At 36.7% G+C, this 25,459-nt stretch overlaps 1 long non-coding RNA gene across 3 annotated transcripts in view; it reads right to left on the bottom strand.

Moving 5' to 3' along the window:
• The window catches only part of LOC112653002 (uncharacterized), a 39,756-nt gene that overhangs the window by 2,407 nt on the left and 11,890 nt on the right, over positions 1-25,459 (bottom strand). Inside the window, exons 3-4 of one of the 3 annotated variants that reach the window (XR_007413173.1) lie at positions 10,343-10,482; positions 5,365-5,588 (exon numbers count right to left, since the gene is read on the bottom strand). This is a non-coding gene — a long non-coding RNA (uncharacterized LOC112653002). Of the gene's footprint in view, positions 1-5,364; positions 5,589-6,772; positions 7,689-10,342; positions 10,483-25,459 lie in introns of those variants that run through there. The other 2 variants (XR_007413174.1, XR_007413175.1) reach the window with 2 other exon arrangements.

The raw sequence follows: 25,459 nt of genomic DNA, 5'->3' as shown, positions 1-25,459 counted from the left end.
CAGAGTTTCTATTGTTCAAGAATTTGAGTGCAGCTAACCTGAGTGATTCTGGCTTGGAGTCTTTAAAGAGGTTTACAGAGGTTACAGTCAACATGTTACCAGAGCTATCATCATCTCCAGGCTTGAACTGAGGTTGGAAGATTTACTTCCAAGATGGTTCATACAAATTGCTTGTAAGTAGCTTCTGACTGTTTCAAGAAGCCTCAGTTCTTTGTAATATGGACTTTTCCTTTGGGGTTTCTTGTATACCCTCAGAACATAGTAGTTGACTTCTCCCAAAGCAGGTGATGCAAAAGGGAATAAGACAAAAGGCACACTGCCTTTCATCAAAAGCCAAGTATATTTATTTCTACAATATCCTATTGTAGGGTAGGTCAGCACTATTCAATGTTTGAAGGGAAGAATAAGGACATGAATGAATATCAGGAGACAAGAAGTATCTAGGGGCTATCTTGGAGGCTGGCTACAATGTTGGATCTATTAATGAACTACCCATTCTTTACCATTAAATCGAATATCCCTTTGGGTTCCAAATGTACAGTAGTTTCTTATTTATTTATTTATTTAAAATATCTTATTTATTTATTCATGAGAAATACAGAGAGAGCAAGGCAGAGACACAGGTAGAGGGAGAAGCAGGCTCCACGCAGGGAGCCCGACGTGGGACTCGATCCGGGCTCTCCAGGATCACGCCCTGGGCTGAAGGCGGCGCTAAACCACTACGCCACTAAGGCTGCCCTGCAGTTTCTTATTTAATAGGATAATGCATCTCAATTTATTCCTCTGTTGTATTTTTTCAAATATTTATTTTCATAGGTGAATTTCAGAATTATTCTATCAATTTGAAAACAGATGAGGAGAATTTTTTATGAAGGCATAATTTATATATAATAAAATTCACATATCTTAAATAGATAGGGTTATTTAGTGGTATGACTGATGTATATTAAAATATAGAGAACTGTTTTCCAATCTATAATCAGAGTATGCCTTTCTATCTTTTTTCATTGTGTTCTGTCTTGTTCCTCAGTAGATATTTTTTCATTTGTTAAATTGAAATTTGTTACATTTATTCCTATTTTATACCTTGCTCCCATTGTGAGTGAGATTTTGTTCCCATTATTTTTCCAAATAATAATATTTATTATTATTCTGCAGAAAAGCTATGATAACTTTTAAAAAATGTGTTAGTGTTTATGATCGTTGAAGATTTGTGCCTCTTAGGTTTTCAAAATAGACAACTCTATCATTTGCAAATTATGATAATCTCATTACCAGTGTTTTATTTTTAACTTTTGAGTAAATGTTAAGTTCTAATAAATTGATTAGTACGTTAGGAACAGTATTAAATACAAATGTTTACCATCAGCAACTACCTTGAGTTGTTTAATTAAGAGGGGACGATAATAATAGCAAACACTTATAGAGCACTTACTTTCCCATCAGGCATTTCTGTAAGTACTTGCATATGTTAACACATTATTCCTGAGCCTAGCTTTATGAGATGATCACTCCCACCCCTACAGTGGAGATTCCGAGAAATGCAGTAATTTACCAAGGGTATGGATAGCCGAAACAGGAATTCAACCTTCATAATCTCATTCCTTTCTTGATTCCCTTAGCTCCTAGTTATGTCACCTTTAAAGAGTCTATCTCTGAAATCTTTAGAAAGGAACACAATTCTGGAATTAGAACTGAGTAGATGTGGTGTAAAGAAGCGAGAACTTACCCCAGCTTCATTACAGAGTTGATCCTCATCTCTAAGACAGCATCTTAGATCAAAAACTAAAGCTGGAGAGGACCACTGAGGCCAACCAGTCCCACCCTCTGTAGGTTACAGAGGAGGGAAAACAAGAAATCTACAGAAAACTCCTCTTCTGATGTTACCCAGGTACCTAATAGAAGCTACCAACCTATTAAAAACCGAGTAAAAGAAGATGGAATTATATAATTCATGCCTTTCTGCTGACATGTCATTAGATACTCCTCCCTTCTATTCACAGTGATAAATGACCAACAGGAATAGGTTGCAGAAGGAGAAATGTTTGAATCAATGTTCCTTGGATTCTTAGACTGGGCAGCACTGATACTCTTTGATGTTAAAATGGTGGCATACTCCATTTGTGTGAAAAGTAGGGGTGTTTTTCAAAGTTTGTCAATGTTTATTGTATTGTAAGCAACAGATACAAATGGAAACAAAACAAAACAAACAAACAAAAACCAGATCAACAAACACAAAACCTTAAATGCATCTGAAAAAAGGGCCTGGATTCGTTTAGATTTTTCAAACAGAACTAAGCCTGGTATTCCAGTTTTCAGGGGGTTCGGTGTCGGTTGTTTTCCTTTTAAACATATTTTCAAAAATTTTTCCTCTTTTTAAAAAGTGTTGTTGTTATCCTTTTATTTTATTTAATATTTTTGAGGAGGGGGACTTTTACCAGTCCTACTGGCAAGAACATGTTGTTCTTTCATAGACACATGGAAATTCTTATTTTCACTAACTTACTTTTTCTTTCCATGGAAGACTCTTTGGAAACGTAGCATCTCATTTGGAATAGCAGCGAGTGGTGAAAATCCGTTTTTAGCATTTTGCCCATCATTTCTGCAAGGCCAATATTCTACTCTGGAAAGATGGCACTAGCTATGTCCTCAAAAAGCAGTCCATATTCCTTAAAATAGTTCTAGGTTACCAGTCTCAAGTTACTCTTTATTCTTACAAGATGGAAAGGGTTAATGATTTGTCTCTGTTTTCCTGGAGAGTCTTTCCAATTCCATTTCCAGGTGTCCATAACTGGCCCTTCACAAACAAAATACTGCAACAGCTACTGGTCTTCCATAATCTGTTTCTCTCTTTACTTGTAATATGGATTATAAATTCAGTAAGAAATCTATCACTAATCTCATTAGCAACAAATGGAAAATGGTCAGATGACGCACAGTTTTGAGAGCTTCGGTGCATAAATTAGATCTAGTACGTCAATTGATTGGAATATTCTGACCTTTTCCCCTTTAAAAAAGTATATTAGGGAAAAATAGGTTTGGATGACATTCTATGTTTAAAATATTCTGCATTAACAATTTAGGCAACTTCTTTGGTAAAAAGAATGGAAAGTTGGCAGCGAACACCAATGCATATACTACAAACCATGGCAAAATACCCAAGGTCTATTTTACACATTGTCTACGTATGGACATGCAGTATGTTACCGAGATGGTTTCACGAAATGCCCAACAGGAGAGGAAATGTATGTTTTTTTAAGTGACAAGTAAGAAGTCATTCTCTGCATATATTATGAAAAAGAACCTTAGAAGCTGGATACTGTTGTTTTTGTGTGTGTAAAAGTCTGTTTGATCCATATAGAACTGTGGTACATACTCATGCATTTTTTTTGTTGTTGTTAAAAGTTTACTTCCAAATGAACAAAAGTAAACCACAGAATTGAAAATTAACGGGAAAATTAGAATTATGTAGGCAATTGATCCCTTCTTTCAAGTGTAAAAATCTTTTGAACCACATCGTTTAGTCTTTTAAAAATACGCACATAGTGTCTGCATGTGTGTGTAGATTTTAGCTAACATCTTCATATTTTCAAAAGTAGGGACTTATCTTTGACTTGGAAAGAATCTGTTAAGCAACAAATACAATTAGACAATGCGTCGTCTTAAATCCGTTATAAATGCACAATTATAAATGCGCGTGTATTTAATCTATTTGAGACTTTGTTGGTATGTCAAACCCTTAATAATATTCACTTTGTTTCAATTACTTGTTAGGAGTCCTATATTTTCTGAAAAAGATAGCCCTTTGTTAATATTCAGTTGAAGATGTGATGAAGAGTCTCTCTATGGGCCAACTGCAGACCCTTCGTATAATGATCCCTTTTGCTAGACAGTGTGACACAGCAAAACAAATACTTCCAGTGTTACATATAAATGTATATTTCATTTTCCATTGAAGTTAATATGCATGTAGCTGTTATCCCTAGTCTGAAATAATCTGTAACACACCCTCATACAGAGTACATACAGAAGTACAGAGTGCAAAAGAAATATGGAGACACATGAATGGAGGTACAGTGAAAATAATGCCCTTTTCCTATGCTTTGGAGGATGGCTGACAAACAAACAAAATGCTATCAGTGTCCCTAATTCTATAAACATAACTGGCAAGATGCAAGTGCTAACCTCAGAAGTGGCATCCAGTTTATAGGGGATGGGAATAGTGAAAAAGTTCTTAACTTCCTAACATAGCATCAATAAATTAGAAAAATCAAGTAAATCAAGTAGCGAATTCAATCTTCTACCTATACAAAATTTTATTTTATATTCCAAGATGCTTTTACATATGTTGGTTATTTTGTATCTGCTTTCTTAGATAGGTAATATGGGTATGATCAACATCCCAGGTATGAGGTAGTGTAAGGGATAGAGACATAAAGTAGAAAAATGTAACAATAGCAAGCTGACTATTCTAACAACCCTGTGGCATTGACAGGGCAGGTAATATTTCTGGTCTTAGGAGAAGAAAATGGAGGTGGTGTGTACATCCACGTTTCATGGCAATAGGTGGCCAGGCTACGATGTAGTCTTCTTGGGGCCAACTGAATTTCCATTCTTCCAGGGCTTACCCAAATTCCATTCCATGTTTTTCTAAAAGTGTGGAATTTATGTTAACCAGAGATAAATTGGTTTTTCCTCAGGATCTTTCAGAATCTCAATGTGCTTAAGAATCTCCAAGAGGGGCGCCTGGGTGGCTCAGTCAGTTAAGTGTCTGCCTTCAGCTGAGGTTATGATCTTAGGGTCCTGGGATGAAGCCCAGGCTCAGTGGGCAGTCTGCCTCTCCCTTTCCCACTGCTCTCCCCCCACCACCCCACCCATGCTTTATCTTTCTCTCCCAAATAAATAAATACAATATTTTTTTAAAAATTCTACAAAAGAAGTACTTATCATGAAATATTTTCAAAATTTTGAGATCTTGAAATTTTTCCCTTTCCATTTTCATCCTCCTATTAAAATCTTCTGGAACCATTGTTTAGCAAAATATGGTTTGAGAAACATACATAGCACTCTACTTTTGTAAGTAAAAATAGAATATTTTTCCTTTAAAGTATTTGGTTAAGGTTTAGGAAAAGTAGTACCTGATGTGCTGAAAGCAAAGAATGATACCCCAATGGCACTGTTCCCACTTGTTCCTGGGCAGTGGTTCCCTGGGGAATCATGAGGGTCCTTTGGAGTTACCCATTGCTTAGCAGACCAACTCTAAAGTCCAGAGAAACTCCTCTCTTGTCGAGATGATGATATGATGATGGTCGCATTTCTGTATTAGTTTCCTAGCACGGCCAAGACAAAGAACCATAAACATGGTGATTTAAAACAACAGCAGTTTATTCACTCAACTTCCAGCGTCTAGAGGTCTGAAATCAAGGTGTAGTCAGTCCATGGCTCTAGAAAGGAATCCTCCTTGCCTTTTCCTAGCTTATGGTAGCTCCTGGGAATTCTTGGCATTCCTTGGTGTGTAGCTATATCCCTCCGTTCTCTGCCTATATCTTCACATGGTCTTCTTTCTCTCTGTATCCTCTCTTCTTCTTCTAAAAACATTAGTCACTGGATTGAGGATCAGTTCTAATCAAGTACAAGTCATCTGAACCTAATCACACCTGCCAAGACCCTGTTTTCAAACGAGGTTACATTCTGAAGTTCTGAGCAGACATACATCTCGAGGGAACACTGCTTAACCCATCACGCCTGCCAAAGCTTTTAATTGGAAGGAAAGTTTCATCTACTAAAAAATAAAGCTTAAAAATTTTAGGTTTGAAAAAAAAAGTAAAAAAAAATAAATAAAAAATAAAAAAATTTTAGGTTTGGAAAGAGGAGCAGTAGTAACCTCTTACATTATCATGCAGCAGAATGAAAACAAAGATTCAAAGAACCAGATAAAGAAATAGAAGAGACATCATTGATTATAATTTGATCCCTATTTTGCATAAAAGTGCACAGAGAAATGTAAATGCATATGCTTTTTGTTTTTATATAGTTGGATTATTATAACATACATACCTCTATTTTTACCTTGAATTTCTCACTCAAATATTATGACAACTTTACCGTGACAATTGATATAAATCTACAAAATTTGCTTAGCTTCATTTTTAAATTTATTTATTTCAAAATGTTCTTAAGGTTTTTTTTTGAGGGTAAAAGGAGCAGGGGGAGACGGAGAGAGAGAATATTAAGCAGGCTCCAAGCCCACTGTGGGGTCCATTGTGGGGCTGGATCTCACCCCCCTTGACTTCATGACCTGAGCCAAAATTGAGAGTTAGACGCTTCACCAACTAAGTCAACACAGGTGTCCCAAAGTATTCTTAATTTAATAGAAGTGCCATGATCTTTATTTTTATGTAGCTATTATTCACCTCATTTTTACTAGTGTTGTATAGAAGCAATCTGTATCCAAGTGAGGGCTTGCAAAAAACGAAGGATGTCTCCCTTCTCTCTCACCTCCTTCCTGACCATTTGCTTCAGTCTCTCATCCTCTGTAGAAGCAACCACAGTGAAAGATTCTTTTTCTTTTTCTCTTTTTAAAAATATCTTGGTGATTATCCCATGACTTTAGGTGGTATACCTTTATTTCATGATTTTGTGGAATTTTAGCCAGCCAATGTTGGCTTCATTTAATAATCTCTTCTGAATGGCAAGATAAAGGTCATCTTAGTCCACTGGAGAAAAGCTGCTAATTCCAAACAAAATAAGCTGCATACATCACCATGTCAAATGAGACAAAATCCTCTTTGAAAGGTACATTTCTAATGTAGAAAGAAACAAATCAACCTTACTTTTAACCACCCAAGCAGTTAAAAGGAAGGATAAGCTGTGAATTATACATTAAATGTTGTGGATAAACTTTCTAGATGGGTTTATGCACAGGACTCGTGTGAATGAGAGGAAACAGAATCAAGCTTTTAAAAAACACGATACAAGTGCCATTCTCAGATTGTGTTTGGCTTCCAGAACCTGGATAACAATTACACTGTGGCAGACTATAAGTGCTATCAATCTCAACTCTATTTCAAGTTTAAACTTTCAGCCAAACATGGCAAAGCATAAATGTAATTGCTTTCCAAGCCTTAAACCTTATCGGGTTGAAATGAGAAAGGGGACAAAAAGTCTTTAATTTTGTTTTATATACACTAGGAGGAAAATAGAAATCTTTCATCTGAAATCATTCTGACATTTTGACAATGTATAAAGTGAGGTCTTCAGATGCATGATTGGAGTCCTTTTCAGTAAATTGAAGGTTTACACATGTTCAAATGGCCGAGAGTCTCAGCAATTCTCTTGGTCACTTGGATTTTCATTGTACTCTGATGACCAGAAACCAAGCTTTCCACTATGCTTAAAGAACTTAGGCAGCTGAATTTCCTTGAAATTTCTAGATGTCTTTTCTTTTTCTTTTCTTTTCTTTTCTTTTCTTTTCTTTTTTTCTTTTCTTTTCTTTCTTTTCTCTTCCTTTTCTTTTCTTTTCTTTTTTTCCTTTTCTTTCTTTTCTTTTCTTTTCTTTTTCTTTTTTTTCTTTTTCTTTTCTTTTTTCTTTTTTAACACCAACTACAACAGAAGCTTTTCACAGCCATTCTAACCTCTTTATTTGGACCTGCCTGGGGGAGAAGCTTTACATCTTGAGAATGTCTAGTCTGGGTTTGAGCAAGAAGGAAGAAAAAGATAAATCAGAACAGGATGCTACCCATTCCTTAGGTGAAGAAGACTCTCAGATTTAAAAAATAACAACAGCAATAACAACTTAATATTGCAGACCATGGGGCATCTGGGTGGCTCAGTGGTTGAGCATCTGCCTCTAGCTCAGGTCCTGGGATCGAGTCCTACATTGGGCTCCTCACAGGGAGCCCACTCCCCCTTCTGCCTATGTCTCTGCTTCTCTCTCTGTGTGTCTCTCATGAATAAATAAATAGCATCTTCAAAAAAAATTTGCAGAACACAATAGTTTAAAGCCAATATTTTAAATAAAGCTTTTTCATTATATTTATTTTCCTGCCCTACAACATTGTATAGCTGTTGTATAGCCATGTTTTTTGTTTTCATTTTGTTTCTTCCTATGATTTCTTCCTCTACTTTAATTGTTAAGAATTTCCATGTCAGGGAAAACCACCCAGGCCTTGGAAATAGGTGAGTAGTTTTCACTGATTTGCCATTGAATTTGGCTATATCACAACTTTGAACTTTGAATGTAAATGTTTCCTGTTCGCTGCAATGTAAATTATTTTTGTTTATTTGAGAATATACATTTCTGTGGGTCAAATTCTCATTGGAACTACTTGTAACATCTTACTGGATTCCTCATTAATTAATAAGTTGAATAAAATATTTGATATGTGTTTACTGAATGTAAGTCACAGTTCTGAGTTTTGGAAAACATTTGTACTTTGACAGTTGTCACTCATGGAGGCTCCGTATGTCTCGAAGATTAGAAGTTATTTTATAAGCAGTCCATTCCAAGACATATAAATCATACAAAATTGAACTTCTTACTCATAGTTGGGACTCAGAAATTCTAGTCCTTCAAGAAAATAGTAGTCTAACAGAGGTTATATTTGGAAGCCATGCAAATCTCAATTTCACGTCTCTAGGGAAAATGCAAAAGGGAAGGGAATGCCTTCCTAATGCACAGCTAGACTTAAATACCATCTATTTTTCTTTTTTTTTTAAGATTTTTTTCACCCATTCATTTGAGAGAGAGAGAAAAAAACACAAGTGGGGGGTGGGGAGAGGCAAAGGGAAAGGGAAAAACAGACTCCCTGCTGAGCAGGGAGCCTGATGCAAGGCTCTATCCCAGGACCCCAGGATCATGATCTGAGCCAAAGGCAGACACTTAAATGACTGAGCCACCCAGGTGCCCCTCTTCTATTTTTCTATGTCTGCTACAAGAGTAAGATATCTGCCCCGTATTCCAGAATGGGGACCCCTGCTAATATACTCAATACTAAGAATGTATGGAAGTTGCAAGAAACCACCACTGATTCCTCCTCACCATGGATCAATATGCATGCTGCCGAGAACACCAAGTCCCATCATACCTGCGAAAGGCATTGTGTCCTGGAATTTGCATTGAGACTTCCCACTGGGAATGGTGAGTTACTTTGTACCTCTAGATGAGAGGGAACTACTCAATCTCCACTGGGACCCCATTGTCCTGCCACAAGCTGGACCTATTGAAATGCACTATATCAGGAATAGAACATGCACCATTGAAAGAGAAGAGAAGGTAGAAGGGTTCTGGACTGAATATCTGGCTCCAAGTCCATCTCCTCACATCTGACATTGCTGCTTCCTGCAGCCAACATGCAACATGTATGGTATTTACAACCCAGTCAAGTTCCTAGAGTTGCCAACCACCCTCTCCTTGAGACTAGATGGGCATATTCTCTTTTCTTCTGCTAAGGTTGCTGCTGTCTTTATTCCTTCCATTGACTTGGTGGACATTATAGCACACATAGAAGCCATTACCAAATTCACCCAACAAGTCTTAAATAATAGTTGACAAAGTCTGTCCTTACTGAACTCTGAAATATCTCTAATGGGAAAAGTTGTCCTTCAAAATAGAAGAGCCTTGGACATTATTGCTTCTCAAAAAGTTACCTGTGCCAGTATCCAATGGTGTATATTCATACCTGATAAGTTCACTACTGTATCATCTTTAGTAAATCACATGAGGTTGCGAGTGAATGCCCTGAGGGATCTGACCCCCAGCCTAGGGGGCTTAATAAATCAGTGGTTTGGATTATGGAGCTCTTGGAGGAAAAAAAAATTGGTACTTATTTTGAATCATTACGAGAATCATTCTCGTAAGCCGTGTTTTCTTTTGCATGTGTCTCTAATGTTACTGTGGCGTCTGCCGCAATGCAGCCAGACGGCCACCAAATGAGCCACCCCCATGCTGACAAAACTGCTTGCTGATTGCTCAGGGCACATTGTGGAAATGGGATGCTGCATAAGAGATTCTAGGAGCCAGTCACCAGGAGTGTTGAAGGAGGTCATGGAGAGGACATGACCACATGTGACCCAGGAGCTGGGCTTGGGCCACTGGAGGTTCCTCACCCCTCCCTGTCCTTGAAATGTACAATGTATATTCCACCCTCTGGGATGACAGTGGGAACCGGTTCCAAGGACACAGCCTTGAGAAAGATGGTATGCATGATGGAGCCTCTTTAAGGCCTTTGTAGAAACACTGAAGATTATGGTGTTGGGTGTGGAGATCTACTCCTTTGGCAGCACCAGAGACAAGTCTCATAAGTCAACTCCCCTTTGCTTCTTGAACCCACCACCTGCCCACCTGGAGTGGCCTGTCTGTGTTTCCCATCTCTCCTGGCTCTCCGTGTGTGGGGCCAGTTTGTGAATCAACACTATGTCTTCTTGCCTCTTCCTCTTTCTTCTTCTCCTCTTCCTCCTCCTCCTCCTTCTCTGGGTTCAAGCCTGAGGAATGGTAGCAGGACAGTTTAGAATTCAAGAACCAGATCCAGGATCCCACGTTCTAGGCCCAACTTGCAAACTTAGAAGCTGTGAGCCTTTAAAAAAGCTGCTTCATCATCCTCTGCCTCAGTTTCCTCTTTGGTAAAAAGGGGATTGTCATCATCATCATAATCGTTGTCCTGTCAGGAGGATTTAATCAGCTGATAAACCTAAGTGCACTTTGATTGTGCACTTGATCTATTGAATTTTGAGGGGGAGCTATGGCTTAAGGCCCTTCTACTAATAAGAACAGATGGGAATATATTTTTTTAGAGATTTTTATTTATTTATTTGGCAGAGAGAAAGGGAGAGAAGCACAAGCTGAGGGAGTGGCAGGCAGAGGAAGAGGGAGAAGCTGATGTGGGGCTTGATCCCAAGACCCCAGGATCATGACCCAAGCCAAAGGCAGATGCTTCACCCACTGAGCCACACAGACACCCCTGGACAGGAATATATTTATTTAAATTACCTTCTAATGTTAAATCTCTGAATATCTGACTTTATGAGGCATCTTCCACATTCATCAATATTATTACTGACTCCAGAATAAAATTTTGGAAGATTTTCTCCTTATCTTTGGCTCTTCTTGAGTCTTGCACTCTGGCTTTGGTTCTTTAATTTATATTTAAAATAAAGTTTTAGTCATGTTAGTCCCTCTCATTTCAAATGTTCACTATTAACTTCTCTGGGAGTACTTTGCTATTTTTCCACTTTTTTCACTGTGCTCCCAGAAACCTTTGCACTTTCTTGACTCAAGCAGATATCACCTTTGTTACCATTGTTTTGCTGCATCCTCAATACATTTTATCCTTGTTTGCTAGGGTGGGGACTTTGGTTGCTCATCTTTTTGTCCTTGTGAGGCCTTAACAAAAATATCTGGCATGTTGCGTGTACTAAATACACGTTAGCAGATTGGATACATAGAGGAAAAAGTGGATAAAAGTGTTGTTGAATCAGTATGATTTTTGTTCTTTATCGCCTATGAAAATTCCAACCTGGGTTACCTGAGTGGCTCAGTGGTTTAGCACCACCTTCAGCCCAGGGCATGATCCTGGACACCTGGGATCAAGTCCCACATCCGGCTTCCTAAGTGGAGCCTGCTTCTCTCTCTGCCTATGTCTCTGCCTCTCTCTCTGTATTTTTTCATGAATGAATAAATAAGATCTGAAAGAAGAAAGAAAGAAAGAAAGAAAGAAAGAAAGAAAGAAAGAAAGAAAGAAAGAAAGAAAGAAAAAGAAAAGAAAAGGAAGTTCCACTCTTTCTATCCTCTCTTTGATGTCTTGTTAGAGTTTCACCTGGTGAATGAAGCCCTCCTTGATTATCCCAGACTTGGGAATATTTTTTTTTTCCCTAAAAATTGCTCCAGGATTAGAATCCTACTACTACTACTGCTGCTGCTACTACTACTACTACTACTACTACTACTACTACCACTACTACTTATTCCCCTTCTCCTCCTTCTTCCTCTCTTCATCTTTTATTATTGTTATTATAATTATTATTTAATAATTATCTTTTTTGAATTGCTACAAAGTCTTGGGGTAAGGACAATGTAATACAATCTGGTATCACCTTCAGGTCCTCACACAGCATTAGATTCATGTTAGATGCCTAGTACATTCAAGATTAGTGAAGGCTGCTGTGCTTTTCCCAAAAATTCACTGGGGGCAAGGAGCCCCCCTGAAACTGAGAAGGCAAGAACCCAAAGACCCTCCAGGGAGTCTGTGGTTGAATGAACCTGTTTGGGCTTCAGAACAGACAAATGAGCGGCTGGCCAGCTCTACTCCCATTCTGAGTTTCCAAGTTGTATGCAACAAGGACTATAAATAACTAAATTCTTAGAAAAGACAGAGGAAGAGGGACAGGAAAACACTGCCGAAGCAGGGGAAGCAGGGACATACAGGCGCTGAGAGCAGCTCAAAACAGAGCCTTGAGACATAACGCAGGTGCCTTGAAACAAGTGACTGTGGATGGAAACAGATGTGTACCAAGCCTCGCTGAGTAAGAAAGAGAAAGTGCCCTTGGGCTGTAGTAACTCTCGTTTTGCAGGATTGTCGCACTTTTGAAAAGCCTTTGAACAAGTATACCTAAATGGCGTAAAAACAAAATGACACCCAGGGATAAAGGTTGGGAAGCATCTGGCAGCAGCTTCAAGTTCTGCTAGCCGGGCCTCTTTTCCTTCCTTGGGTTTTGATTGTTTTGCTTTCAACCAAGGAATAAGAAAGAATAGCAGGCAAGTTTCCAGGGTTTGGAAAATTGTAGGACACCCCCATTACTATTAATTGCAATATACTTTCTACATTCCTTTTTTAAGAGAAGTGTTGGATTAGGAAATGTACAGGCTCATCAACCAAAGACAGAATGCTGGCTACTATTCGGACCTCACAGGAGATTTTTGGAAAAAAAAAACCTGGAATGGTGAATGGAAAAAGGACAATCTAAGAGCAAGGCCCACCATTGAAAAGCAATCCGCAGGCACGTTTGATTCTGAAATCCCATCTCAGGTCTTTAAACTTGGAAAAAAATGTGTTTTCTTTAACTCTTGGACTGTGTCAATCATTTGTAAGACATCAGAAATTAATTAACCTTTATATTTTCAGATTTTTCTGAAATTATGAGAAGAGAACTGAATAAAATAACAACAGTCCTGATATCTGGCAGAGGATAAAACGTGGCTTTAAGAACCTTAAGATCCTTTTAAAAAAAATGCCGACATTAAAACAAAAGCTAGATGAGGGTCGAGACACGATCTCTCAGAGATAAACAATTTCATGGATTTGATTGCTCTACTGTTCATCATTTTCTGGAGTTGTGCTTATAATGTAATGATACCATGATAGCGTAAAACCATGTCAGCTTTGCAACAAGATATGATTTTAAGTTAAAAATGAAATTGTTTCATGTTTTGGTTCTTCATTTGGCACAAATGGCACTGTACCTAAATTCAAAGGACTGATTTCATGTTTCAGTATATTTATCACTCAGTACCCATTGGTGCTACTGTTATGTAATTGGAGTAGACTTGTAGACAAGCATTCCTTCCAACCATTATAAGATTTCTTATGCAATGATGCTGAGTTGGTTAGAAATGTAAAGTTTCAACATCATCACCATCACGATTATAATTACTTTCTTTCAAAAGTTAAGAGCAGCTCAATATGAAAAGAACATTCATGAAATAACTCTGAGAAAGCTGAAGTCGTTGCTTTGGGTCCCACTTTGGATGTTTCTTATTTGAGATGCTGGCTGTAAAGGTATATTTTTCGGTTGTTATTATTTCTGTTTATTCCTTTGCAATTTCATATACAGGAAGGCTGAGGTCCAGTGACCTCTTCACCTACTCTTAAAATAGCTTCTTTATATTGCTTTCAAAGTAAGAAGTAATAAGACTAACATAATGGGAAAAAGGATGTGCTGTGGGGCCAGACAAACCTGGAAGCAAAGCCTAGCTCTGTCTTTTAACAACTGTATCACCTCTCTGAACCCTTTGTTTGTTCATCCATGAAATTAAGATATTAGGACTGACCCTGCCTCTGATGTTTCAAGGATTTAAAACAATGTAGGTAGGTCTTTAGTAAATATTGGCTAGTGTGAAACAGTATCTCATTTGTTTTGCTCTAACAGTTGACAGATTAGGTAGGTCTACTGTCCCAGATGACTCCTTTATGACTATGCCCTATTTAGAGCCTCCTTGCAGATAAAGTCATGAAACATTATTTTCTTACAGATGGATTTCCTCTAGAGATGTATGGATATGCCTTCCTACACACTGGTACCTTCAACTGCTGATGGAAGGAAAGATCAGTCTCATTTTATTAAAACAATAAAAATAATGTAATTTAGAAACAATTTGTGCTTTCTTCCACCTCTCTCTCCCCAGAAGAGATGAAAACTTTGCCAAACTGGTGGTATCATTCACAAATCATGATTGTGGGATGGAGAGAGCTCTCCAGAAGACATTTTCCAAACAGTGGAATTGCTTGTATTATTTTCAAAATGAAACACAAGATCTGCACTATTCTAGCAAATTTATTTTTGGATAGAAATATTTAACCCATTAATTGAATGGATAGTATTGACCTTTGCATAAACCTGATGAAAAATTATGCTGCGTGCTTGAATTCTCATGTAGAAAATGAGGCAAAGGGATCATTTAAATCTAACCTTGCATTGTACGTGAGCAAACTTCAGTAAGAAGAACTATGTGTATCTAAAGTAATATAATGTAATGCATTTTATAGCATATACTATGTGGATCTTAAAAAATGAAAGTATTGAGAATTGCCCAACAACTATAAATACTTGTAGGATTATCTCAAAGAAATAGCAACATTCCCCCCTGCCTCAATTTAACGATAAGAAGTTAATTGGCGGCAGATGTCACCCTCAACAAGCATAACTGATTTGTTTTTTTTTTATTTGACTTTTAATGATTCAAATAAGAATGAAAGTACAATTGTCTCTCTTTAATTCACATTGCTCTGAAATGTTCATAGACAGGTATATTGCCATTGTAACGCAGTTAATTCAAGTGTTTGTTTTTTGTTCTATTACCATACTGTTTTGATTACTATAGTTTTATACTGTATCTTGAAATCTGGCATTGTGATAACTCCAGCTTTGTTCTTCTTTCTCAAGATTGCTTTGGCTAATAGGGGTCTTTTGTGGTTCCATACAAGTTTCAGTATTATATGCTCTCATTCTGTGAAAAATGCTATTGACATTTTGATAGGGATTGTTTCTAACCTGTAGATCGCTTTGGGCAGTATGAACACTTAACAATATTAATTCTTCCATTTCACGAGCATGGGATAGCTTACTATTTGTGCTGCTTTCAATTTCTTTTATCAATGTTTTATAATTTCAAGAGTAAGTATTTCAGCTCCTTGGTGAAGTCTGTTCCTAGATATTTTATTCTTTTTGGTGCATTTGTGAATGGAATTGTTTTAGTAATTTCTCACTCTGCTACTTTGTTATTAGTGTATAGAAACATAACTGATTTCTGAGTATTAACTTTTTATCCTCCAACTTTACTGAATTCACTTGGAACTTCTAATTTTTTGGTTGAGTCTGTGGGGTTTTCTATGTATAGTATCATGCCTTCTGCACATAAGTGACAGTGTAATTCTTAGAACTGGTATAGCCTATTGAATGCCCCCCACAAACTAAGATCACAGCTGGAAAAAATTAGAAGCAACTTAATTGCAGGGAGATGCCTGGAAATACTTGAAGTGAAATGGGTTCATAAACAAAAGAGGTAAATTATTTTATTGGGTAAACAAAAAGTGTCTTTGAAACCTATGTTGCCAAAAAACCATAAGTTCGTTTACCTATTCATTTTGCTTAACATAGGTTTTTTTTTTTTTAATGATAAGTAATTTGAAGGCCTGAAGCAGACATGCTATTTAACTATTTTTTAAATGTGGTCCAGAAAAGGAGAAATCAAATGATGATTGTATCATGGTTAAATGAAAAACATGCATAAAAGAAAGGTAGTGGAGGAGAAGAGTAAGTTCACTAGAGCATACAATTTATTTGAATATGTCTTTCTGAGTTTATGACTTTATGAATGGTGCAAATGGGAAAGATTACCATTTGAAGTGTCCATGCTAGTTCTCAGTATAAAGGAACCTGTTCCATAAGAGACTCTTCTCTTGTATACAGATTTGTATGTTCTTTCTTATTAGGTCACAATATGTTGTGCTTTAGTATGGCTGATGCTCTTACTGTGTGTACAAAATACACGGTACAAAAATCTAAACCTTCACTTTGAACCTGATTCTCTCTGTTGTCTCAGGTTTAGCATTAAGACTCCTTGGCATAAATCTTCAAAATGGAAATAATCATGTATCCATAAGACCTAGGGCCTATTCAAAAGAAAAATGATACTCTTTAGTGCCACAGACCAGGACCATCACTGAGAAAGCAATCCCCGTCACTGCTTCAAATGTTTCCTTTTTTAATAAATTATGTTTTTCCTTCATAACATTTGGATGTGTTTTTCATTTTGCTCTATGGACACTAATATTTTATAAGTTTTTTCCCACTTCTAAATTCTGGACACATGATCATCATTCTTCTTGACTACTGAGGACATTTTCTTGAAGCCATTTATAGATACAAACACTTCCTCCCAGACTTCATATAGACTTCACTCCATGATAATAATGTCTTTTGAGCAATTGAATGCAAGGACTCCTAGATGTAATGTGGAAGGCAGAAAGGAAATTCACCGTGGATGGAAAAGAAAATGAACCACCAGAGACAAGATAAATGCGTACAATAAATATAATATTGTACCCCAGGGGATGAGAGAGTCACTGTACCTAATGGCTACAGAATATGGTTAAGCCATAAAGATAACATAAAATAAAATAGTACACTATTCCCAGTTGCCACTCTTCCAAATGTTGCCATAAACCTAGCAGTACCACCGGAAAAATTAACAGACATTTCCATGATGCATGGACCACCAACGAGGCTCAAAGAGATATGACTCAATTGTAGTTTTCTGGTTTATCTTTTAAAAGCAGTTTGCATAGGAATGTAAAGTAAAGACCAGCTTCAATTTCCAAAAGAAACCTAAACTGTACATAATTTATAAATTCACATAAAGGGGTGTGTATATACCACTATTAAGGCCCAGGTTGGCATTATTAAGGAATTATACAATTATGAAGAAATAATTATAAGTAATGAGTAATTATTGAGGCTGTTATTAAGGAATAATGACAAAATTCATGAATCTTAGGGATAATTACCTATTTTAAAGAAATTATAGTTTCCAAATATAATGTATATATTATTTTTTAAACTTTTAGAATTATGAAATACAATGAACAAATAGTGCATAAACATAAAATAGTGTCTTATTCAGCTGAATGAAGTGTAATAAAAAAAACACCTGGGTTTTTTATGCCTAAGTCAAGAAACAGAATGTTGATACATCCCAGAAGCTCTTCTCTATCATAGACTGCTCCCTTTCCCCTAGTGACAACTACTTTTCCAAATTTTTTATAGCTTTATGGAGGTATAATTGTCTGCACATATTTAAAGTCTGCAATGTGATAAATTTTGCTTTATTTAGATGCTTGTAAATCAGTTATCATAATAGAGTCACTGAGCATATGTGTTAGCCCCTCAAATTTTCCTGTACCCCTTTACAATTCTTCTTTACATTTTCTATTGCACGCCCATCCCTAGGTATCCAATCTTTTTTTTTCTGTTCCTATATTTTAGTTTGAATTTTCCTATAATTTTCCAGAGATGGAATCATACAGTTGTATTCTTTGTCTTTCTGCTTTTCCTCTGCACATTTGTTTTGAGACTCAGCCATCTTGTGATGTTTATTAATAACTCATTGTTTTGTATTACTAATAGCCCATGATATATATAATGTTAAGATATAATAGTATGTAATTATATAATATAGAAATAATAATATTACTTATATTGTATATATTATTTTATAACAATATATTATAATAGAACATTATGTATAGAAAACAATTATTTTATCCACTTTCCTGTTGATGGACAAATACATTTTTGTCAGTCTGGTATCCTTTCACATACAGGAGCATCAACCTTCTGTGAACATTCCTGTACATGTTTTTATATGGGTACATGCTTTCCCTTAAAATACCAAGGAGTAGAATGGCTGGGTTATACTGTAGATTTATTTTTAAATGTTTAGATAACTGCCAAATGATTTTTCCAAAGTGGTTCTATCTGTTTACATTCCCACCAGCAGTACATGAGAGTTTCAATTATTCCACATCTTTGTCAAAACTACGTATGGTCTGTCTTTGAATTTTAGCAATTCTATTTAGTAGGAAGTGATATTCCATTGTGTTTTTAAAATTCATTTTCTAAATGACTAATAATGTTGAGCCAATTTTCATGTGTCTATTCCTCATCTGTGTATCTTCTTTGGTAAGGTGCTTGCTAAATTCTTTATTCTTAAAAAAAAATCCATTGTTTGCTTTTGCATTTTCAAGTTCTAAAAATTCTTTATATACAAGTCTCTTATCAGATATATTATTTGCAAAAATCTTCTGCTAATCTATGGTCATGCTATCCCCTTCACAATGTCTTATGAAGAACAGAGATTTTTAATTTTGATAAAATATGATTTATCAATTTTTGTGGTTCATGCTTTCTGGGTTGAGTCTAAGGAATTTTTACACAGCCAATTTTAACAAGCCATTTTTCCCCTTAAGTATTCTTTAAGAAATGCTATAGCTTTACATTTTACATTTAGGTCCATGATCCACTTTCTGTTTATTTTTGTATATGGCACAAGCATGGCTCAAAGTTCCTTTTTTTTCCATATAGGTATCCAATTGTTCCAACAGTATTTATAGAGAATTTTAAATAGCCTTCGCTCAATAACTTCTAAAATAACTAGAGAGACAATTAGTAAACATATAGAGACTATGTAGATAATATACTTTAAATCAAAATAAAATAGTGTGGGTGACAGAGAATTGTGATTTTTAGCATTTTAGAAGTGAAAAAGAGATAGACTAGGAAATTTTATTCTTTGTTTCCTTTCCAACAGCTCTGGGCCCATTGGAAATCTGTCTTCCTCCCTAGTGTAATGCCTAGGAAATTATTCTGTCTCAATATCCTGAGTGCCCAATTGCCTATTATCAGTATGATGAAGGTTTTGGATTCTTGGAAACAGTCAAATGCAATATTTCACTATGTAATTAATTTCTGGTGGGAGTTTTCCACCAGATGTTGACAATGTTTCTATTATGCATTCAGAATATTTGGGATAAAAATGAAAATTTTCTCCCAATCAAGAAAAATTATATATATATATATAGAAAGAGAGAATTATGAATTTTATATATATAATAAATTTATGTATATATATACATTATATATATATATATAATGATGAACATCATAGATTATGAGGACCAGTAGTTTAGCTGGGAACAAATACTGTATCAGGCAAAATTCAGATTCTAGGCTATTTATGATGACCCAAGATGCCAATGATGACATTAATAAATTACCTTTGGAAGAATATCATTAATAACTATTTTAAGCCTTTATGTGTCTAGAACTGTAATTTTTTTTTAAAGATTTTATTTATTTATTCATGATAGTCACAGAGAGAGAGAGAGAGAGGCAGAGACACAGGCAGAGGGAGAAGCAGGCTCCATGCACCGGGAGCCCGACGTGGGATTCGATCCCGGGTCTCCAGGATCGCGCCCTGGGCCAAAGGCAGGCGCCAAACCGCTGCGCCACCCAGGGATCCCCAAGAACTGTAATTTTTTTATGTTTCAAATGCTTCATCTAGAAAGCAGTGAGGTTAAAATTGAATATAATGTGCAAGGAAAGAGAAGTAGAAAATGTGGCTGTTATCTAACCCTGAAATTCTTTAACCACATTAGGCTAAATAGTTACTTTCCCCTCTTTGAAAATCACATGTTGTTATGTAACAGAAAAGTGTAGGTTTATATCCACTACTTTAGCTTTCCTGAGAGATAAAACTGAAGCCAGAATTGTCAAATACACACATAAACACACACACACACACACACACACACACACACACTTAATAAAATAGGTTATAACACAGGCACATTGAAAAGGTAAATCTCTATCTCTTGTTCAACAAGTTCAAAAACTAGGATATAACTGCAAGACATTCACCTTGAAAACCCTGAGAATATAAAGTGTAATCCATGTTGGATGCCATCTCCTATCCAATTAATACTTGTTCCCTATCCTGTTACCATGAAAGCTTCATAACTAGTTCACAAGACGTACCCTTGGGACATCTGGACTTTAATTTTTTTTTAAAGATTTTATTTATTTATTCATGATAGTCACACAGAGAGAGACAGAGAGGCAGAGACACAGGCAGAGGGAGAAGCAGGCTCCATGCGCCGGGAGCCCGACGTGGGATTCGATCCCGGGTCTCCAGGATCGCGCCCCGGGCCAAAGGCAGGCGCCAAACCGCTGCGCCACCCAGGGATCCCACATCTGGACTTTAAAGGTGATGGTTAGCTCCTGTGAAATACAACCCACTATTTATGACCTCACTGATGTTACTGTGTAAATTAACTGGAATATAAATGGCTTGGATTTACCTAATCAAGAAACATCAAAGGGCTTTTCCAACTTTTGCCATTCACGATTGACTGTAATAAAAATCATACTCAAACAAATTCATTTCTTAAAAACATAAAAGGTGAGGGGCACCTGGGCTCAGTGATTGAGTGTCTGCCTTTGGCTCAGGTCATGATCCCGGGGTCCTAGGATGGAGTTCCACATTGGGCTCCCTGTGGGGAGCCTGCTTCTCCCTCTGTCTGTGTCTCCACCTCTCTCTTTGTGTCTCCCATGAATAAATAAATAAAATCTTAAAAAAAAAAAAGAAAAACACAAAAGGTGAAACATTTCCTCTAACACTTAATATTGTATCTGTTATCTGCATTCAGTGGCTTGAACATCTCATACTAAGGAATGATACTCCATAAGAAAATAGTTTTAGAAATAATAACATGTAGAGAAACTAAACTGTTCACTTCCAAACAGAATGTAAATGACTAAGAAGCAATTACGATCTCCTCAGCTTCAAAAAAACTGAAATAGAATATTAATAATGAAAAGAAGTAGAGCTAGGATAAGAGGTTCATTGTTTAATGAGATTGTACTCGCAGTGCTCTGAACAGGGTCCTCAGCATCTCTACTTCCAGATCCAAGCTCTCATTCCTGGCACTCACTCTAGACGCTGGGAGTATCTCCTGCTGACACAGCTGAGTCCCTCTCTAGGATTGTCCTTGGCTGAAGAGAATTTATGTCTCCTCCTTGGGGATGGTCTATGTTCAGTGATTTGTGTCTCTGCATCAGGTCTCACTCCTTTGCCTTGACTTGAGGCATCTTGAAAGGACCATTCCAGTTGCAGAACTTCCCTCTGGATTGGCTAAACCCCGTGATGCATCTGCTTCTCCTTCAGTCCTTCTCTCCTTGCTCCTTATAGGTGATGGGCTTAAGACCTCTCCCAAGGAAATCTTTTGTACATACATCTCCATGTAGGGGTCTGTTTTTGGTGGGGAGCCTGACTTACAGAGAGTCAGTTTCTCTCTCTGAGCAGAGAAAACAGCACTTTTCTCATGAATAAACTTGGCTCACTTTCCTTCCAGGATCACCAGGAGCATTTTTGTCACACAACATTAGTCTTAATTAGTACACAAAAATTCTATTTGCAATCATTTTCTACATCATACTTCCATTCAGCTTTTAGAATCATGAGGAATTTCATGAGCACAAGTGAAACCAGGAGACTCAGTAAATCACGTTGGTTAATAGTGGAAAGAGAAAGTAGAGAAATTAGAACTGGTGATTTCGGTGTTTGTGTAATTATAGAATTACTGTTTTGTTATTGGGCTACATTCAAAACACTTTCTCTTATTTTTCTTCTTACTAATCTTTCATGGATCTGAATTTTATATAAACTACAAATAATGTGGAGATGGTATCTATCAATTTTAAAAGGGCATACTTCCCTAATATAATTTTCTAGAGATTAGAAAAAGGTGTATATTGATGCTTTTGAGTTAGAGAAATCACTAAGAAAAAAAGAAGCAAATTTTAATTTTCCAAGTTTAATTTTGATCATTTCCATTAGCACCAACAATATATGTAGCAACATTAAATCATCAAAGCAATCCTAGTATTTTTTTGCATAAAATCAGTAATATTTTAAACATTTCAAATCACCACCAGAGGAAAAAGAAAAGTAAGTCATCCATTGGCACAAGCTCTATGCAAATGTTATATATACTCATGTTTTTAAATTGAACATATACTTATTTTAAATTAAAGCATCTGAGAATCATAGGGCCTGAAATATGAAATATACTGGTTAAATACAGTGGTATATTGGAGCTGACTTGCACTGGCTCATGAAAACCAATTGTGAGCATCTCTTTCCAACTTCGCCTTCAGTGATAGCACGTTTGTAGCTTAAAATGGACCATTGTGATAGTATTTACGTATAAGAAATCTGTAAAAAAATACACATTAGGGCTTTAATTATATTTTTTCTGGTTGTTAAACTCTTACCAGGACTCCACAATCTGTAGACCAGATGATGGGCTCCAAATTAAAATATCCAAAAATAAAAATGGAAAATACTTCAAATAATTTATAAGTATTAATTAAAGAAGAAAGTAGGAGATCAGGGGTTTTCCAATGAATTCTTATTTGATTTCTATATTCTGGGGAAAAGATCTGTAGAGTGCCTAATTACTACACTCTCTCTATTTTTTTTAACACATGCGGCAAATCATCATTAAAATGTTATAATTAAGGGGCAGCCCCGGGGGCTCAGTGGTTTAGTGCCACCTTCAGCCCAGGGCCTGATCCTGGGGACCCGAGATCGAGTCCCACGTCGGGCTCCCTGCATGGAGCCTGCTTCTCCCTCTGCCTATCTCTGCCTCTCTCTCTCTCTCTCTCTCTCTCTGTCTCTTATGAATAAATAAAATCTTTTTAAAAAATGTTATAATTAAGAACTTTTTTATTAATTCAATATTTCAAAGAGTATTTTTTCTCAGAAAAACACATGAGTTTTCTCTAAAGATGAGAAACAGAAGTGCAAGTTTTTGTGAAGATTCAACAGAAAAAAAGGAAGGATTTTACTTTCTGTCTTTACTTGTGATTAGCCAATCCTCCAGCAGTTTATGCTTTATTGGAGGTAAGTTTGACAAGTAGTGTTCAGAGGAGATTATAGCAATGCTTATAATACATTTGACATATGTTATCACAAGGTAACATTTAAAAATACCTCCTTCAGGAATGTCTAGCAAAACTCATTTCATTTATCCTAACATTTCTTTCAGCTCTTGACTATCAGATTAAAAATTACAATTTCGTTGTATGTTTATTTGGCATTAAAAGATCACAAAGCTTTGAAAAGATTTTTGAATTAGGTCTCTATTATGACAAAATGAAAATGATTGAACTAGCACTGGTCCTCGAATCAGGAAGAAGTAATAAGGGAAAAAACATTTATTTTTCTGCCCTTACAAAGAAGTTATAGTACCTAGCTAACAGATGATCAAAAGTAATTGAGCATCAAAAGGATATCTGAAAATAAAAAGGATCTGACATGTTTTATAGGAACCTGAATTCTAATTTTCTTTCCTTTTCCTCTTTCTCTTTCTTTCTTTCTTTCTTTCTTTCTTTCTTTCTTTCTTTCTTTCTTTCTTTCTTCTTTCTTTCTTCGTCTGAATTGCCTCTGTTTTCTCTGGATACCTTTAATTTGTTTGTTTGGTGTCTTCAGATTGGAAATTCTTATTCAAAATTCTGGTGATCCTCTGGTATAACTCTAGAAAAACCTTTGGAATTCCATAACATACATATAATGTACAAGATGCATATTAGTTAATGGGTTTGCATGTGGGGTGATCAGACTGCAGCTGGCCATTTAGTTAGAAGTCCCTCTGGCAAGTAAATCACACCTCTTAGGTTTTAAAGCAAACAATTCTTTAATCTTCTTGAGATGGGGTTCTACTCCTAGTTGCTAAAATTCCAGGTGGAGGATATGGGAAGGAGTTTGAGAGACTGTATTGGTTTTTGATGCTGCATAGCAAGTTACCATAAACCCAGGGGCTTAAAACACATTTATGATCTCTAAGTTTCTGTAAGTCAGGTGCTGGCATGACTCATCTGGGTCTTCTACTCCAGGTTCTCTTTTGACAGACTGAAATCCAAGGCTGTGGTCTTATCAGAGGCTCCAGTGAGATAGATCTACTCCCAGGATCCCTCACATTGTTGAGAGATTTCTTTTCCTTGTTGTTTCAGAACTGAGGCTCCCATTTCTTTCAACTACTTTGTGTATACTCAGCACTCCACTTTACCTCACCTCTGGGTAGTAGCCATAGTCTGGAGTCTAACTCTTATGAGATTTTTAGGGCCAGTCAAACTCTTAGGCTGCAAATTCTTCCTATCTGCCAAGTCTTTTCCTTTCCTGAATCTGCAGTTTTCTTAAAGTCTGTTGAAATTTCTGAATTGTATTTGAGTTCTCTCTATTTTTTTTTGTTTTTGTAGAGTTTCTCCTTCTTTTATTTATTTTTTCTTTTTTTTTCTCCTTCTTTTAATGTTAATTTTATTGTTATTTTAATGAGGCTGGGGAGGAGAAGAAATCTGCCATATTTAACTTGCTGTTTCTCCTTAAGATTTTGGATTTTTCCTTTCCTTTTTTTTAAAAAAAAAATCTGTTTATTCATGAAAGACACAGAGAGAGAGGCAGAGACATAGGCACAGAGGGAAGCAGGCTCCCCACAGGGAACCCCATCCAGGCCCTGTGATCAGGGCCTGAGCTAAAGGCAGATGCTCAACCACTGAGCCATCCAGGTGCCCTGGATTTTGCTTTTCCCAATGCTATGCCTGCTCTCTCATATCCACAGTATCTCATGGGAGGATAAAACCAGAGCAGTGTCTCTGTTTTCCCAAATCACATGAAGCATCTTTTCAGAGTTCTTGCATCAGAAAATATAGAAGGAAAATAAAATAGAAAGATTAGCTAATGACAACAGTTAGATACAGGAACTCTTAGGTCCTGGAATAGTCATGGTCAGAGCAGGTATCCCCAGAAAAGATCTGATGGGGAGCCCCAAAGCCTGGAGTGCCCATGGGCCTCAGAGAAACCCACTTTTTAGCCAGAGAAGTAGCCTTGCCCTCTGGCATCCCTTAGGCCACTCATTAATTAGTACACAAGAGGAAGTACCTTGGCATATTTCACAAAGATAGGCTACACAGTCTTTGCAAGTGCAGTACATGCGACAGCAGCAATGTGTGGAACTGTAGCCATCGCAGTTCATTCTGTGTCACCCAGTAGGAGAGGAAGGTCAGGATTGCATTTTCATTGTGTCCATGTGTCTCTCCTTCAAATCACTAAGGACCAAATGCATTACCT

This window comes from Canis lupus, chromosome 9 (assembly GCF_003254725.2).
Source record: "Canis lupus dingo isolate Sandy chromosome 9, ASM325472v2, whole genome shotgun sequence".
Lineage (NCBI taxonomy): Eukaryota > Metazoa > Chordata > Mammalia > Carnivora > Canidae > Canis > Canis lupus.
This window is presented reverse-complemented; position numbering and strand designations above follow the sequence as displayed.